The 18371-nt window shown below is 37.5% G+C and overlaps 1 pseudogene; it reads right to left on the reverse strand.

Moving 5' to 3' along the window:
* Positions 1-844: 844 nt before the first annotated feature.
* LOC113350994 lies at positions 845-6656 on the reverse strand (annotated as a pseudogene).
* Positions 6657-18371: the final 11715 nt, after the last annotated feature.

Raw genomic sequence — 18371 nt, forward strand, 5'->3', positions numbered from 1 at the left:
GGTATCTATATTACGAACTTTAGGGAACTTAGAGACAAGTTAAAGTGAATAGAGAAAGAGTTCGCATGAGTTAATTCCAAGGGAAATTTTTAGAGGCCATTCAACGGTTTACTCTCACAGTACCAAATGGCTAATCAATCGATTTGCTACGGTAGAGCAGCCAGAAGTTGATCCATCCACTTATCCAGATGAAATAGTATACACATCCCTCTAAAAATTTCCCTTGGAATAAACTCATGTTTAACTTTATTCACTTTAACTTGTTTTTGAGTTCCCTGAAATTTGTATTATACCTCAGTGCTTACGTTAATTATGAATATTTAATTAGCCAAGTTATCCCGTAATAAAAGAATATCCAAAGAATGGTGCAGAAGACCTCCAAAGAGTCGAGTCGACCACCCAAACTGCATTAGGCATCAATTCTTAGTGGATGCATTAGCCATCCATTAAGTTTTTAAATTATTTCCTTTTAAAAAAGGTTAGCTTTAATTATGGCTTTGTATTACCAGTTCTATAAAAACATCATTGCCCAAGCACTAAGCAGTAATATACAAATGCTATGGATGAACAATATAAAGGAATCACATGTTTCTTGCTTAACAAAAAAAAACTTTAGCAACCAAAACATTTTTCTTAACTCGCAAGTGGAGTTAATGGCACACGACTAAAAACAATCAGCACTCACAAAGAACTTAGAAAAAAAAGTTTGAAAGACAAAATGAAAGTGATTTATTCGGAATTCATGCGAATATTTACTATACGGAGCAAATAAAATGATTTATTCGGAAAGCTGACGTTCTTTGCTTATTTGGTCTTCAATCGTTCACATCAGATCCTGATATTCTTAGGATGCGGTGTAAGACTTGCTTTTGGTCGTTTTGGAGTCACTGGCAGAACCACAAGTCCAAAACTGAAGGTGAGAGGGGGTTATTAATTCATCCTGGCAAAGTACTGTTGATTTGCGTTTACTAAACGGACGTTGTATAAACAACGCAAGCCCAATAATCACGACTACCACTGAAGCTAAAATCAACCAAATGTATCTCTGCTTTCTTTTGCTGCTGAAAAGTTGTGGACAGACAGGAAAATTTAACACCGATGTGTTACCATAAACACATAAACCTGGATAACCTATTAGAGTTTCTGCTAATCCACCTCTAATCAAAGATAAAGGAACAGGACCTGAGAGATTATTGTTTGAAAAATTTACTGAGCTTGGGAGCAATTCACAAATGCTTTCTGGGATGTTTCCGGTTAAATGGTTTCTTGAGAGATCAAGCACTTTAAGAGATTTCAAGGATGAAAGAGATGTTGGAATAGGACCTGAAATGATATTATTACTAAGATTAACCTTAACTAAATTACCAGCTTGAGAGATTTCTGGCGGTAAAGTACCGGCAATCCTGTTGTTCTGAATGAAAAGTTCTTTTAAATCCTTAGCATTTGAAATTGATTTCGGTACTGAACCTTCGAGGTTATTGAAAGATAAATCAATGATATAAACATGGGGAAGAGCAAGTAAACCCGGAGGGATTGAAAATGGTTATGACTAGCTCTAAATCGAACAAGAGATTCGCAATTTGCGTAATTCTCTGGCAATTCAACAGTGAAAAGATTTTCCAATACAAGCAAGTACTTTAACTTACCTCCCTTGCATATGTCTGGTGGCAATTCCCCAGTCAGACGGTTTTCGGACAAGACTAAAACGATTATCTCGGATGATGCACCAAGACTTTCTCTTGGCTTGATGATAACTTCCTTGAGGAGAAGTGTTCTCCCAGGATAGAATATATATTAAAATCATAATAATATCTCTTGTGTTTACAATCAAAGTAAATGCAGATAATCTCCTAAAGTCTATTACACCCCCTTAGCCTGAGCGGGAGAGGAACAAACGCTAAGACTAGAACGAAAACGAACAAATAACTGTCGAGGAAGACCCTTGGTAAAGATGTTAGCATACTGGTTCTCAGAGGGGACGTGTAAGACTTGAATGACACCAATACGAACTCGTTCACGAACAAAATGTATATCAATCTCCACATGTTTGGTGCGTTGATGTTGAACAGGATCTCCAGACATATATATCACACTTACATTGTCACACTAAACAATAGTAGCATGTCGTAGAGGTAGACGAAGCTCTAGAAGAATATTGCGAAGCCATGTTGTTTCAGCAACCGCATTTGCTACTCACCGGTATTCAGCTTCAGCACTGGATCGAGAGACTGTTGCTTGACGCTTGGAGGACCAGGAGATGAGATTGTCACCAAGAATGACACAAAAACCAGATGTCGATCGTCGAGAATCGGGACAACCCTCCCAGTCAGCATCAGAGTATGCAGTTAATCCAGAGATATAGGAGACCGAGAGAAACAGTCCGTGGTTGATGGTGCCCTGAAGATAGCGAAGGATTCGCTTGAGGGCATGCATGTGAGGCTCACGGGGATCATGCATAAATAGACATACCTGCTGAACTGCGTATGCAATATTTGGCCGAGTAAAGGTAAGTTACTGAAGAGCACTCGCTAGGCTTCTGTATAGAAGAGGATCCGAAATTTTCGGGCCAGAGGTAGCACTGTGTTTGGAATCTGTGTCGACCGGAGTAGTCACTGGGTTACATTTTGTCATGGAGGCACCCGCGATGATATCCTGTGCATATAATGACTGAGATAAAAATAATCCTGAGGGTGAACGAGTAACAGTGATGCACAGAAAACGATGTAGTGGACTAAGGTCAGACATAGCAAACTCTCTCTTCATCAACTCAATGAAGCGGCATAGGAGAGCATTAGTAGAGGCAGTCAAAATAATGTCATCAACATATAGAAGTAAGTATGCCTTTTCGGATCCTGATTGATAAACAAAAAGTGAGGGATCACATACAATACCACTGAAACCACAACTTGTGATAAACTTGACAAATCTCTGAAACCACGCCCTGAGAGCCTGCTTGAGGCCATAGAGAGATCTTCGTAATCTACATACGTAATCAGGGTGAGCAGGGTCAACAAATCCTTGAGGTTGATGCATATAGACTGTCTCGGTTAGATCACCATAAAGAAAAGCGTTCTTGACATCTAGTTGATCTATGGGCCAAGATCGTGATGTAGCAATAGTGAAAACAATATGAATAGTAGCAGGTTTAACAACCGGACTAGACGTTTCAAAACTGTCAACTCCAACTTGTTGAGATTTGCCATTGGCAACAAGACGAGCCTTGTGACGCTGTAGGGATCCATCAACATTATATTTATGAAGAAACAACCACATGGAACGAATAACATGAGCATCCGTGGTCATGGAACAAGTTCCCGAGTATTAGTTTTCAACATAGCATTGTACTCATCTTTCATGGAAGCATTCCAGTTTATGTCCCAAAGAGCATACAAGTGAGAACGAGGAAGAGGAGAGATATGTCGTAAGGTTTGGACATGAAGATTAAGACGATTTATATGGCGGAAAATTCCATGAGAGGCACGAGTGATAGGTCGAGTAGGAGCTGTAGGTATGATGGGAGTCAAAGGTGCTGTGGTTGAGGGTGATATTGTACTGGGAGTAGGAGTTGGAGTGGAGGAAGTGGGAAGTTGATCTGTAGTAGGAGTAGGAGGTGGTAACAAAACACTATGCTGTGCTGTGTCGGGAGTGATAGTGGAATCAGGGGACATTGTAGTGGGGAAAGAAGGACGGGGATGGTGTGCTGTAGAGTGGACGGTGGAAGTAAGAGGTGGCAGTAGGTTTATTTGCTGCGAAGTAGTGGGAGCAGAATTCTGTAGAGATCCCGAGGAAGTGGCATGGTTTTTTGTAGAGGGGATAGTGGAAGTAGGAGGTGGCAGTGGATTTTTGGGCTGGAAAGTGGACGGTTCAGTGGAAGAAGGAGTTGGATAAGCTGTCGTGGGAATAGTGGACGGTGCAGTGGGAGAGGAAGTTGGAAAGTTTATAGTGGGGACAGTAGGGGAGGTGTTAAGGCGCCGGTGGGGTGGAGTGTAGAGATGTGGAGTAGGTGAGGAAGTGTTGACTGTAGAATTAGTAGGGGGACAACTGTAGGAAATGTAGTGGGAATTAAAGGGAGAAGAAGAGGAGGAATCATTAACAGACGAGTGTGTTGGAGGATCGGTGAAAGGGAATACTTTCTCGTCAAAAGTTACATGACGGGAAATGATGATTTTGTTTGTGGAAAGATCAAGGAAGCGGTAACCACGGTGGTTGGGAGGAAAACTAAGGAAGACACATTTAGTGGAGCGGGGGGCAAGTTTATGAGGAGTTGTGGAAGAGAGATTTGGATAGCAAAGACAACCAAAAGTACGAATATGGTCATATGTTGGTTGATGTTGATAGAGAATAGATACAGGAGAAGAAAAATTTAGGATTTTTATGGGAAGAATATTATGAAAATAAATAGCCATAAGGAGAGAATAAAGCCAAAATTTTGGTGGAATGGAAGCGTGAGACATAAGGGTGCGGGTGATATCATTGACACGGCGTATCATGCGTTCGGCCTTGCCATTTTGAGAGGAAGTTTGGGGGAAAAGAAGTGAAAAACTAGACCATTAGTACGAGAAAAATTGTGAAAAGAAGAGTTGTCAAATTCACGTCCCATGTCGCATTGAAAACTTTTAATTTTACGTTCAAATTGTGTTTGAACAAGAGATCGAAATTCCAAAAATTTGTCATAGACTTGGGATTTAAATTTTAGAGGATAAACCCAATGATAATTGGTGAAATCATCCAGCAAGATAAGATAATAACGAAAACTGGTATCAACATGTAGTGGAGAGGTCCATAAATCACTGTGAATGATATCAAATGGAGCAAAAGTATTGGAATTTGATTCATAAAAGGGTAATCGAACATGTTTACTAACTTGACGTGAATGAAAAAGTTTAGAATGTTGATTCTTATTACAATGAATAGAATTATTGGTACGAAGAACATCTAAAACAGCCTTGCCGGGGTGACCAAGGCGGCTATGCCAAATATCTGGCGAACAGACAGCAAGAGAGATGTGGGAAGGCTGGGACGATATTTGTGGTGGCACTACAGAGTTGGTGATAGGGTAGAGCTCCCCGGAACTATTGCACCGAAGGATAATCCTCCTCAAACTCAGATCTTTCATAGAAAAACCAGACAGATCAAACTCAACAGACACACGATTATTAGTGGTGAACTTACGAACGAAAACTAAGTTTTTGATAATATCGGGAACAACAAGAGTATTTTTGAGTCCAAGGGTGCGAGAAGGGGGGTTTATGAGCTTGGTACCACTAGCAGTAACTGGAATGCTATTGCCATTGCCAACTAAGGTAGGCCGTACAGTACTAGAATTGAAAACGTTATGTAAAGTACCTGAATCAGCAGTGAGATGCGAGGTAGCACCAGTATCCATGTAGAAAGCATCATCGGGTTGCTGTAGATGCATAGAACTATATGCCTCAGCAATGTCTATGAGCTACAGTAGTTCCGTCGCCATTTATTTTAATGGTTTAGAGAAAATAGGATCGTGGGGGGCTGATACCATCTTGACTTGATGATAACTTCCTTGAGGAGAAGTGTTCTCCCAAGATAGAATATATATTAAAATCATAATAATATCTCTTGTGTTTACAACCAAAGTAAATGGAGATACCTCCCAAAGGTAAATAAGGTAAAAGGATAATATAAAGTCTATTACTTTCCGGCACTTCACCCGTAAGAAAGTTGTCATAGAGTGACAACACAGTTAAAGTTTTTGAGTCTCCGATTGCACTTGGAATTCCTCCACTTACACTATTATTGTAAACCTACAATACATGAAGTTTGGGAAGCTTACATATCGATTCTGGGATCTTTCCAGTCAATTGGTTTACTGAAAGATCCAAATCAATAAGCTCTGTAAGATTTCCAAGCTCTGCAGGTATTTCTCCACTAAGATATTCGTTGTAAAACAGCTCAAGTTGTTGTAATTTGTTCAACTTCCCCAGTTCTGAAGGAATCGTACCGGAAAGGAAATTTCCACTCAATTCGAGATCAACAAGTTCAAGCATGTTACCAATGGATTTTGGTATCGCACCTTGAAGCATACACGCCGTCAAAATCATAACTTGAAGTTTTGATAGTCTAGAAATTTCTTCTGTGAGTTGCCATGGATTGAAATTACCATTTTCATTGAAATTCAATACTTCAAGATCAGTTAAGTTAGTTACAGACGCGGGGAATACACCACTGAAAAGATTATATGACAAGTCAAGTATCCGTAGAAACTTCATAGGTGAAAAATCTGGTAGAGTTCCAGTTAGATACAATGAAGTCATATTAAGTTCTTCTAGTAGAGTGCAGTTGTTGATACCATCTGGAAAACTGCCATTTATATTGGTATGAACGATCCGTAGACTATGTAACTCAGGTAAATACGAGCATACATCACCGGGAAAGTTTCCTGACACGGACCATCCAGAAAAGTCCATGTCTGTAACGTATCCACGACTATCACAACCGATACCAGTGTAATGACAGTAAAAAATTTCTGTTATGTTCCAACTAGAGAAGGGAATACCTGACAGAGATTGTTTCATGAGTGTGAAGAAATGAGATTGGTCGTCAATGTTTGATTGAAAGGATAAGTTGATGTAGAGTGATAGAAATAAGAAGAGAAGGAAAGGAACTGTTTCGGTACCCATTGCAAATGAGTTGCACACCATGAAGTAGATGGCTCGAGGATGAGAAAAGATAAGTACTAAATAGAGATAGAAATGGAGGTCAAGATATATATGAAACTTTTTTTTTTTGATAAAAGAGGGGTGAAATATTATTGAAAAAGGAAAAAAGAAATACAGAGAGAAGGCGCCAAAGCGCATACAAGAGGGCTGTTAAAACAACCCAAACAAGAGGGGAAGCAACAAACAACAACTCAACTAAAGAAAAACAACAAAGTCTAGGCTACAAACCTAAGCTAACAAACCATATAGCAAGTCGAGGATAAACCATTTACTTCTTTTTCTTGGCTGGAGTTCTCTTCCCTCTGCCAAAATCTTCATTGCAAGAGACTCCTGGCCAAAAGATTTTAGCTTGCTCCTTTTCAGATTTAGAAACACCCATACTGTTATAATCTTTTACAATGCCCTTAAGTGTGTGCTTGTACTCTGCAGGTTTGGCTTTAATCATACCGAACTGAGCATTGAAATCCACAAGCTTGTCCAGTTGTTGTTCTTCACTCAAAGGCCTTCTCTGAGATACTTCCTCAATTGATTTTGTCTTGAACTTGCCTTTGACAGCAATAGTCTCATTCACTTTCTCTACTTCCATCTCTTCATCATTTGTTTCATACTCGGATTCCCCACTGGAGTCTGCCTCTTCAGAAGCAAAATCATCTAAATTCTCCACCACATCCAAGTTGGATGGAAGCTCATCCACTTCATTATTTCCATTTCCAATATCTGACTCCAATACACAGAAGGGATTCAAATCACATATTGGAATCTGCTCATTCGGATTAGCTTTCTTACCAGAATTTTTCGACCTCCTTGTATACCATTTTGAAGCAGTTGGGGAGACCATTTCCAAAACTCCAACATCTCCAGCTGTATTCCCATTAGGTATCTGCAATATGTTGCTTTGATGAACATGTACTGTGTTTTGAATAAGCTCTAGAGTATTGTTCTTTTCCATAGCCGTATCACCCTTCTCATACACTCCTTTGTCATTTTCCTTAGTCTTCTCAATTTCATTGGCATCATTGGTCTTTTTAGGTACCCATTTCTTCTTCATAACTTTGTTAGCAGTAGAGCACTTGCCATTTGAGTGACCGAAAGAAACTTATAAGTGGCATCAAATATGAAACTTATAAGTGGCATGATGAAGGAATCAATTAGTGCAGTTGTACTTTAAAGCAGATGCTAGCTTTTAAGTTTGGTTTATACCCGCTATCTTTTGAGGAGGGAATAACATCAAATATTTGTTCTTTTACACATATAGATCGTATGATTTTTACATTCACATGCAGACATTCTCTTCTTAATAGTTAATCTGTATATGTATTGTACGGTTTAAACATGTTTTTTCATATCAAGGTTGGCCATAAATTGGATATTAAAATAGACAATGTAATACACGGCGTACATCACTCGAACCGATCTCTCTATGTGATGAAAGGAATTTGCCACAATACATTGCAAAATTATTAGGGCGTAGTTTGATATGGTCACCAATTACATTAGCTTGCATAATTACGTCCATAATTATGTCCTGGATGTTTGATTTTATTCAACCTATATTTCCTCTCTTAAAATTCACTGGAATTTATAACACCATTTAGGCGTAGTCTTATGGTCCTCCGATCTAGCATCTAGATTGGAAGTCCACATCAGCTAGTGTGAAAATCTCACAAACCCTTTGTTATTGTACTCACTGATGTGTTTAGGCAAAGGCCATTACATGGGTTTATACATTCAACATACTTACATACATACTAGAACGAATGAGAATAACATTACACAAGGAAAGAAAATAATCCTAAGACTTAACTGAAGAATCGTACATACATATACCTACTAAAGATAAAGGAGTTTCCTAGTTAACAAAAATACTATTACTATATAATCTTCCAATATATTGTACGTGAGTATCTTTCAATAGCTAGAATACCTATTCAAGTTTTATGGTCATTCCAATCTAGCATCTAGATGCGGTGAACATTCCACGAAAAGTAGAATTTGGTCACGCCCAATGAAACAGTACAACCATCTCAGTCGTCGAATCAAAAAAATAAAAACAATCTCGCTGAACCATCCTGCGAAAAATAAAATTTTGATTGCGCTATATGAAACACCGCAACTATCTGGCTACTAGTTAACATCAGAGATATATCTGGAGAGAGAAGTAGAAGAGAAGAATAGGCAATGCTTTATGTCTAATCTTGAAACAAAACAAGCACCATAAAACTTAGCCTTAAATCCAATCATATGGGAAGCCGATCGATTAGGCTCGTACAAACCGATCCATAACCTATCTCATACAAGAGCGAGTTGTAAGAGAGCTTAGATCAGTGGTTGTCACTTGTGAAACCGGTGCGTAAAACCATATCAAGTAAACTTGTTTTAAAAATTTGCAGTTCCAACTTCCAACTACCAACTAAATCCATCTTAATAACATCTTATCATCATAGATACTGTTAAACACTTAAACCTAATTCCCTTTGGTAATTCTACACTTGGAGTATTCTTTGGCGACCACTCACTCAAATCTCAATTGGAATACTCTTTGTGAACCAGGCAAGCACTTGCTTTATAAACGCATTTTAGGGGGTGAAGGATGTGCACATTTTGGGCTTTTTATGGGCCACACGGCTTAATGTTTCCCGCTACTACGCTAGGCTAGCTTACTTAATGTTTAACGCATTTGGGTTTCAGTCGTTTGACTGAGTTTAAAGCGTTATTCTCGAACGATTTTTTGGGACCATGGTTTTTTTTGGGACTATGGTTTTATTTTGGGTAAGACATTAAAAGTAAATCTAGGTCATCCCTTATCTAGATATTTATATTAATACCTAAATTATCCTCCTAATTAATTTTAGTTAATGACTAGTTAGTGTTAATAATAGTTAGTGAGATGATTAAGTTAAAGATAATTAGTGAGATTAAAAAATCAGATGATTTTTTTTAAAGAAATAGAATGATTGAGAGAGTAAAGTTAGATAAGATGAAGAAGGAAAACATGAAAAACGATGGATTTTACTAACCACAACCGGAGGAAGGGTATTTGGGTACCCAGGTATGCTTCAAACTTAGATAATGTTGGTTGAATTGCTCCAAATTTTCAAAAAACTATAAATTTTTAGAGTAGATTTGGGCTTGTTCGGTTACCTTATGTGAAGAACAAGTTACCGAACTCATCTAAAAGTGTAGTTCGGTTACTTTTTTCCAAACACGCAGATTACCGAACTCGCTCTTTAATGGAGGTTTTTAGTCGGCCTGTTACCGAACTTTGTTTATCTGATTTACAGAGTAATGTTCAGTTGGTTCGCAAACTTTAACCCAACAATATATCTAACCGAACTCCACATGTACGCAATTAGTGAAGAGTTCGGTTTGTCAAAAAATTTTGCGAACAAACCGAACATAGTGGGACAAGTTCGGTTAAATTGAAACTCAACATAGGAGGCAAAATAGCACAGTTCGGTTACATTAGATTTTTTTTTTCTTTTCTGTAATATGGGTAGAGTTCGGTTATTAGATAGTTTTAGAAATTTTTGCGAACCAACCGAACAGAGTAGGCAAAGTTCGGTTAAATCATAACTCAACATAATGAGAAAAATAACACAGTTCGGTTATATATTTTTTTTTTTTGTATTATGGGTAGAGTTCGGTTACTAACTAGTTTTAGAACTTTTTGGGGACCAACCGAACACAGTATGTTGGTTTTCAATGAGAAGTTCGGTTAAAACTACTTTTTGCGAACCAACCGAACTCGGAGTTCGGTTACGAAAAATTAAATTCGTGATAACTGAAGTGTTCTTCGTGTTCTTGGTTTCAGAATGTTCGGTTACAAAAATAGTTTTTTTTAAAAACTTTCCTAACCGAACATGCCACTTTAACTTCCAGTTAAATCATAATTTGATGATTTCTACTCAATTTTCCCAATCAAAAAACGAATTAAAAAGATTGATGGGTTTTTCAATCAAACGAGGAACGTCAAGGAAAGAGAGAAGAAGAAGAGAATAATTATTTTTTTCCAAAACTAAAAAATTTCGATTCCCCTCCTATTTTTGATTTTGAATTTGATTTTGATTTTGGTTAATAAATTCATTGAGATTAGATGTATATGATTAGATTTATATAGTTATTAAGTTAGTTTTAATTTAAAGTAAAGTAAAGGATAAATGTGTATTTACCTATCTTTAGGACACCCCTTATAAATATAGGGAGGTTGGCCTAATAAGACCATGATCCAAAAAAAAACCGTATTCTTTGTCATCAACGAACGTTGTGATGACAAAAAGCTTCTGGGAAGTTAGCATGAGGCCCACCCGTGGACATTGGTTATCCATAAAACTGCTGCAGAGGGGAACTTTTTAGGTTCATTCCAAGAACCGAAAACTTCAAAAAACATAAATGCCACAAACCGGGATGATTGAATGTTCTCTCTCTCAGACAAAATGCGCTAGTATATAGCCGATCAAAGAATAGTAGCTAGGTATCTTAAGAATAGCTCACCTGGTTGCCAACCGGAGAACCATTCCAACTAATATACACACCACAAATCACTTAGTTTGAATTGGCACACTGGGATGAGCTACCTTCCAATTACAATTTATGAGGAAAGCCAAAAAAGAATCTGAATTACAATCTATAGTCCGCTGCACTCGTCAAGTTTTAGATTTTTCCAATGCTTGCAAAGAGGACTCAGAAGAACACTGGAAAACTTTCCCCTGCAAAATTTTAAAGAAAAAAAGAAAAGAAAAAAAGATTTAAAAAAAAAAGAAAGGAAAACTCAGAATCATTTAATTTCTCTCCAATAGCGGATAATGAATCTGAAATTTCTTTAAGTTTTTGTAAGTACTCTGTAACTGAATATGACCCTCGCTTCATGTTATACAATTGATTACCGAGCATAGATATCCTAGCAACAAACTGATTAGAAAAGGATTTGGCTACGTAGTTCCAAACCCGTTGAGATGTAGTCTTTCGAAGAACTAGATTTTGTACCCGTGTTACGCATCGGGCGGACTCGAAACATCTACTATCATATTTTAACCATTTTTTTTGGTTTGGTGTGACGTCGCTTTGCCACGCCCTGTCGTGCACTTTTTATTGGGGTCGCGGGGATTCGCCATGGCCCGATGTATTTTTTATTCGGTATGGTTTGGCTCCACATCACCCCGTCCTATGTATGCTTAGGATTTTTGATTTAGTATGGTTCGATTTCCCCGTCCCATCCCAATACATTTTTTATTTGGTACCCCGCTTCGTCCGTCCTGATGCATTTTTTACTTGATGACGCGCAACTCCTCGTCACATTAATATTAATGAGGTTCCAAATAATTATGTTATACAGATTACAGACCTCTACATTAAAATTATTAGTGAAAGCATAATTTTATATTTTATTTGTAGAAAGTCACTTTGCGTGCACGACACCCCTTAAGAATTTCAAAAATAAGCATACTAAAAGTAAGTTAGCATGTGCGGACATACATCAGAAAAAATTAGAAAAAAAAACAGGAATCGGAATTAGAATTAGAATCGCATTTGGAGGTCATAAGTACATAATGTATACAAATGATGTTATCAAAATGAAAACAATTTTCCGCAACTAAGTTGAAAATTCTTAAATTATTATACATATCGAGAGCATGGAAGATATATGTACAAAGCAAGTGAAGAAATGGATCCCTGATCAAAAGAAAAGAATTCCATCTTAACATCTCATCACAAATCTCTTTCTCCACGACACCCAGACACAAAGAAAACAAATTAATAAAGATAAAATGTAGTCTACACAACACAGCAACACATCAAAATACACACACAAATGAACCTCATAGATAGAGTTAAATTATTACTATGAGTGACAGGAAATATGAAGAAGCAGCCAGCATATTAAACTGTTAGGGACAGATTTTGCAAGAAATATTTACCTTGCACCCACTAATGAATATCTACCTTCAAAAGAACTCCGAGCAGCCAAGAAATAAGTTCAAATCACTATAAAAGGCTCTCACTAATGTTACTTTCTATGCAAAGTTTTTTTTTTTTTGCCGACAGGGTGGTGCTCAACTCTATGTGTCTTCTGACATACAGCTGATCGGAAACTTTTCTGGCAAGAACCATATATACAAAGTCTTATAGAAATTCACCATTAACATAATGAGCTCGATCATTCTTATTTGTGACTACAACCACAGGTTAGTGTGAGAGATAAATACCCATGAAGGTCCTAGATGAGCCGTATAATACAACCAACCATTTATAAATCATTAAAAGAATATTTTTTGCGAGTACCTGTAGTGTATTGTGCTGATCATAGAAGCATGTTCTTTAATCTTTAAGGGAGAGACTCGTCTTTCCAACAACCAGCATCTTCCAAATCTAGCCTTGTAATATCGAATTCTCTTAAATCTTTAAGCCACGAAAAGTGCTCTTGTTTAGCTCCAATGCTGTAACAGAGCGCAAATAATAACTAGTGTCGACATTCAAATCACAATTAGTATGTAACATTAACTGGAGCAAAAATCAAGTCTGGAAATCCAAAGCTCTCGATTAAGGTTAATAGTAAGGATATAAGATTAAGGTGGGAATAAAATGATTTGGATTCCCCGCAAGATTCCCAATCCTGCATCTATGTGGTGACTTGCTTACGTTTTTTAGAGTGGCAATTGAAGAATCAACTTCATGAAGGATCCAGAAGGCCATATGAACTTTTTTGTTTTTCCGAAGAGAAGGCCATATGAACTTATTCATGTGCAGCATATAAGAATTAACAATTAACAATCTACATTAGAATGTGACTCTGTTATGTTCACTACTATTTAATTCATGTCACGACTTCTCGCATTGGTTCCTTCCACAAACTTATTCACTACTCTGTTATGTTATTTGCTGAAGCTACAAACGTGGTGTTTTAGCTTTAGCGAAGTATCAAGGACTAAATATATGGACAAAAAAACAGGGTTTATGCAAGGGTGAAACAACGGCAGTACCCAAAACAAACTTCATGCAAGAGAAATATACCCTTTATCTTTTCACTCAACCAACACATGTCCCATTATCAGAATCACCCTAAATCCTTCCATGGATGCCACTAAAGATCATGCTACATTTTCGTATTATCGGCAACTTTCTCACACCTTTGAATAACATTCGACATGGAACATTTTTCCGAATGGTTTAAATTTTGAATCAAACAGTTGATATAGATAGAGATCATATCTAGTTTAAAGAAACTGCAATTCTATTGACAAATTGAAATCGATATACACACCTAAGATTGACGGTTGCTTGACAATGTATGGTTTTTGTGAACAAATTATTGATTAAACATTTACAGAAAATACTTTTCCTTGAAGTTCCCATGGGTTTCTTCCTAAAAATATATATGAAAATTAAATCAATAAAGAATAAGCAGATGCACTCATGGTTTTAGGTTTAAAAGTTTTGCATCTAATTACTCGCACTATCTCCCGTCTTTGATCACTCTCTCAACCTCTTCGAACAGAGTCAACAAATCCTAAGAAGAATAAACAGAGAAGAGGGAAAAATAAATCCGCCGAAAGTTTTTTTTGTTTAATCAAAACACATACTAAATAATGATCAAAATACTAACCATGGTAATACGTCAAATGGATTATCATCATCCAGGATTGCGTCACCAACACCTTTGCTGCTTGAGTTTGTCGACATGATAAAGAAAATAGGATTATATGCAGAAGTAGGCCTGGTCTGGACCCTCACTTTTATTTCTAGGCCACTTTTTTTATTTCTTACAAAACTAGGAAAGTTAAACGGATTCCATCCACTTTAACCATCTCGGTCAATTTATCACGTTGACTTGTCAATATCTCGTCAAAATATCATATAGGGAGATCTCATACATGTGGTAAGATTACTGAAATGTCCTTCACACGTGTGTGTCACTCACGTGTTCGATCTCATTCATTCTTCTTCTTCTTATCTTCTTCTTTGTTTTCTTCTCCTTCCGTTTTCTTTCTTCTGCTCAAATTAGTGAAGAGAGGATTTGGAATTAAATTAGGGTTTCACTGAAAAGATTTGTAGGAAGAAAGTGATGGTTTCGATAATTGAAGACTAGGGTTGAATTCGAACTGAAATTGGGTTCTTGGTGCTGGTTTTGAATGATTCTGCTGGTGTTGATTGTTCGAATTGGAGATGGATTGATGGTGTTTGGAAGTGATGGTTTCGATAATTGAAGACTAGGGTTGATTCGAACTGAAATTGGGTTCTTGGTGCTGGTTTTGAATGATTCTGCTGGCGTTGATTGTTCGAATTTGAGATGAATTGATGATGTTTGGCAGTGATGGTTTCGATAATTGAAGAGGGTTGAATTCGAACTGAAATTGGGTTCTTGGTGCTGGTTTTGAATGATTCTGCTGGTGTTGATTGTTCGAATTGGAGATGGATTGACAGAATATGAAGTTAGGGTTTGGATTGAGAAGCTGAGCAGTAAATGAAGAACTGAGTACTGTTGATTTGGTGGATACCGTTGGGATTGAATGGAAGAAATTGAAGTTCTGTGTGTGTGATTCAATGTCAGGTCAATCGAAGAAGGAGAAGATACTGTTAATGTGGATTAAGAGGAATCTGATGCTGCTACTCATTGCAGTGTGACATGAACTGAAGTGTAGAAATTTGCAGGTGGTGATTTCAGTTGAGGTTAATGGTTTGGTTGCAGCTGCAGTTGAGTGCCAGATGGTTTGTTGGTGGTATATGAATTGCGAGAAAGGTGTCACTGTTGTTGGAAATGAGTTGAGATGCTGGTGATGGATGTTGTAGTGGTCATGTGTTGAGTTGCAATGAAGCTGAGAAAAGAGCATTTGGGTTGTTGTGCTCCAAGGATTGGTGGTGCTGATGTTTCCAAGGGTGAACTCAGAGAAGGTTTAGGCGATGCCTGAGGTTGCAGTTGAGCTAGGAGATGCAGGGATTTGAGTTTGGCAGCAAGGGGATAGTGTTGGTTGGCCTGGAGAGGAGCAAAAAAGTAGAATTGGAGCAGTAAGGTGTTGTGTTTGGTACACAAGAAGGTGGTTGATATTTTTGGTTCTGTGATTTTCTCAAAAGAAGATGGGTTTGCAGTGCTCTTGAGGTGTTGATGCTTCTGGCAGTCGATTGAGCTGGTGGATTTGAAGATATGGTGGTGGCAGTCCTGGTGGTTATCAAGTTACTCAAGGGAGGTGAATTTGTGACAGTGCGTTAAGATGTCTGGAGTTGCAGTGCAGGTGTATGCTGAGAATAATTAGAACCTGAGAACAAGATGGAAGAAGTGAAGTGCAGGCAGTTGCAGTTGCTGCTACAGAAGGTTGTGTATGAACTGTTGCAAGTGGATGGAGCTAAGTAGATGCATTACAGAGAAGGATGGAGTTGTTATAAAGTATTGGTTGTGGCAGTGATGGTTGAAACTCTTACAAGAGGAGTTGTGATTGCAACCTGGTGGTGCTCAAGTGGATTGATAGTGGCTCGAGGTGAAGCTGAGTGCTTGGTGTGGTGTTGACAGCCCTGGTGGTACAAGAAGAAGCTGTCTGAGCTACGGCTGAAGTTGCGGGTGCATATACAGTTGGAGTTAACTGGCACTGATGAATGGATTTGTGAATGCTTGTACTTCCTGGGAATGTGATGAAATTGCAGTGCAGCTGAGAATTACAAGATCAGCAGGTGGAATAAGAGATGAAGCTACAAAATGGCAGTGGTAGCTGCAAGATAGAAGAAATGTTGAGCAGTATGGGTTCAAGAAGCTACTGCAATGAAAAGAAGGGATTAGTGGTGTTGTTGTGAATGAGGTGTCTTGAGCTAATAATGGAAGTTATGGCTTTGAGGCAGTGAGAATGAGCTCAGGTTGCAAAGAATGTGTGCAGTGTTATGAAATGGAGGTGTTGAACAGAAAATGCAGTGGCTGCAAGAATGAGTGTGGCGATGTTTAATGTGGTAGTACAGATGAAGCTGATTTAGGTGGAATGAAATGTGCAGCACTGGTTAGGCCTTGGCCTAACTTAGCTGACAAGCTCTCTGACTCAACCTGACTTGGCTGGCTTAACTCACATGGCATATTCGAACCCACGTGTACAGTTTTCATGTTGATTTAACTGAGTTAAATCAATGATATAACATTAAATCAGTGATACAAACTTTTAGGTCTTTTTAGTTACACCTAACGGTGCTAACTTTCCATCCATCACTTTTGGTCAAAACTTGCCTAGTCTAGCAATAAATAAGAAAAGTGGCCTAGAAATGAAAAGCACCAAAAAAACGGGTCTATTTTTGTGAAAAGCCCAAGAAAACATTCAGAAGAAGAAATTAGAGCAAGGTTATGAGATCAAAAAACCAATATAAAACATGAGTCGGATCAGAGACGCAAGGTTTTGAGATGAAATAATAAGAGAGAATAAAGAGCTGCCGTATGTAAAAAATTTCTTGTTCTAGGGTTTTTGATTTCCTGTATTTTTCTCTTTGTTTCATAACAAAAGTCCCAAAATCCCTAACTGACACCTCGTTTATATATTGCAAATCCACATCTTTATGCTTAAACATGAAAGTATAACCATCAGTTAAATTTTTAAAGTCTAAAACACCTTTGCATTAACAAAATAGGAAGAACTGACAGAACACAAAATAAAGAACAGAAGAGAGAAACCTTGGTCCTGGAACTTCGCAACAGAGAGCCTTCTGAGAGCCTTAAACAATCTGATACATCTTTTGCAGCAGTCCTAAGAGCTAATCTGATACCAACCGTAATAAGAACAATTAAATTCAGTGAAGAAGGATCGAGCAAAACACACAGAAAAATGAAATATCTTTTTAGGGTTAACAGAAATTGAGAGAGTTCATAAACATTAATACCTAATTGCTTTTAACCCTGTTGAAGCTTAATGAATTTAAAAAAAATAAGCAAAAACATGACATGAATGTGCTCCAGCATCGTAAATCTCTTCTGTTTTTTGTGTCAAGCAAGATATCGATATTAATGTGCCAGTTCAAAGTAATTCAATCGCAATGTCAAGCCGTACCAATCAATCATCAATACTAATCTCGGAGCGGGATAAGGAACAAACCTCAGTAATGAGAAAGGTTTTGAAAAAAAGGCTGCCATGATTTATGCGAAAACTAATTGAATGATTTTACGTTTATGAATTGCGTATAAAAACAAAATCTTAATCACACTATTTCCTTTCTAGTTCGATTTCCATACGAACACATTCCTAAAATATGTATTTAACACGATTGAGACTACAGTATACCAATTTCCTTTTTAGCCCGATTTCCTTAATTAAATGGATTTCCTTAATTAATTTGTAACACGATTTACTTATTGAATGGATTTCCTTAATTAAATGGGAATTAAAGAGTTTAACGTTTTTTTTTCTTTTTCTTTGACGATTTTAATGCAAGTGTGGTCCACCTTTGACGGTGTTAGTAATGTACAGTTAAGTTTTGGGGTAAACATGGTGTAACAAAAATATTTAAGCTCAAATTCTAATATGAGTATTGTCCACCTATTTTTTTGTCTATACCGTTACTAACTAACAGTTAAGTATTTGATGTATCCAAATTTTAATTATTACAACCAATAGAGTTATACCAAGCTTCCTCACCATAGCTTCTGCATTAGAGAAGACCCATTTCGGCCAATAGGAATTGAGGATTTCATCAACGTTTAACGTGAGAGTTTTATTTGTT

This window comes from Papaver somniferum, chromosome 2, assembly GCF_003573695.1.
Source record: "Papaver somniferum cultivar HN1 chromosome 2, ASM357369v1, whole genome shotgun sequence".
Classification (NCBI taxonomy): domain Eukaryota; kingdom Viridiplantae; phylum Streptophyta; class Magnoliopsida; order Ranunculales; family Papaveraceae; genus Papaver; species Papaver somniferum.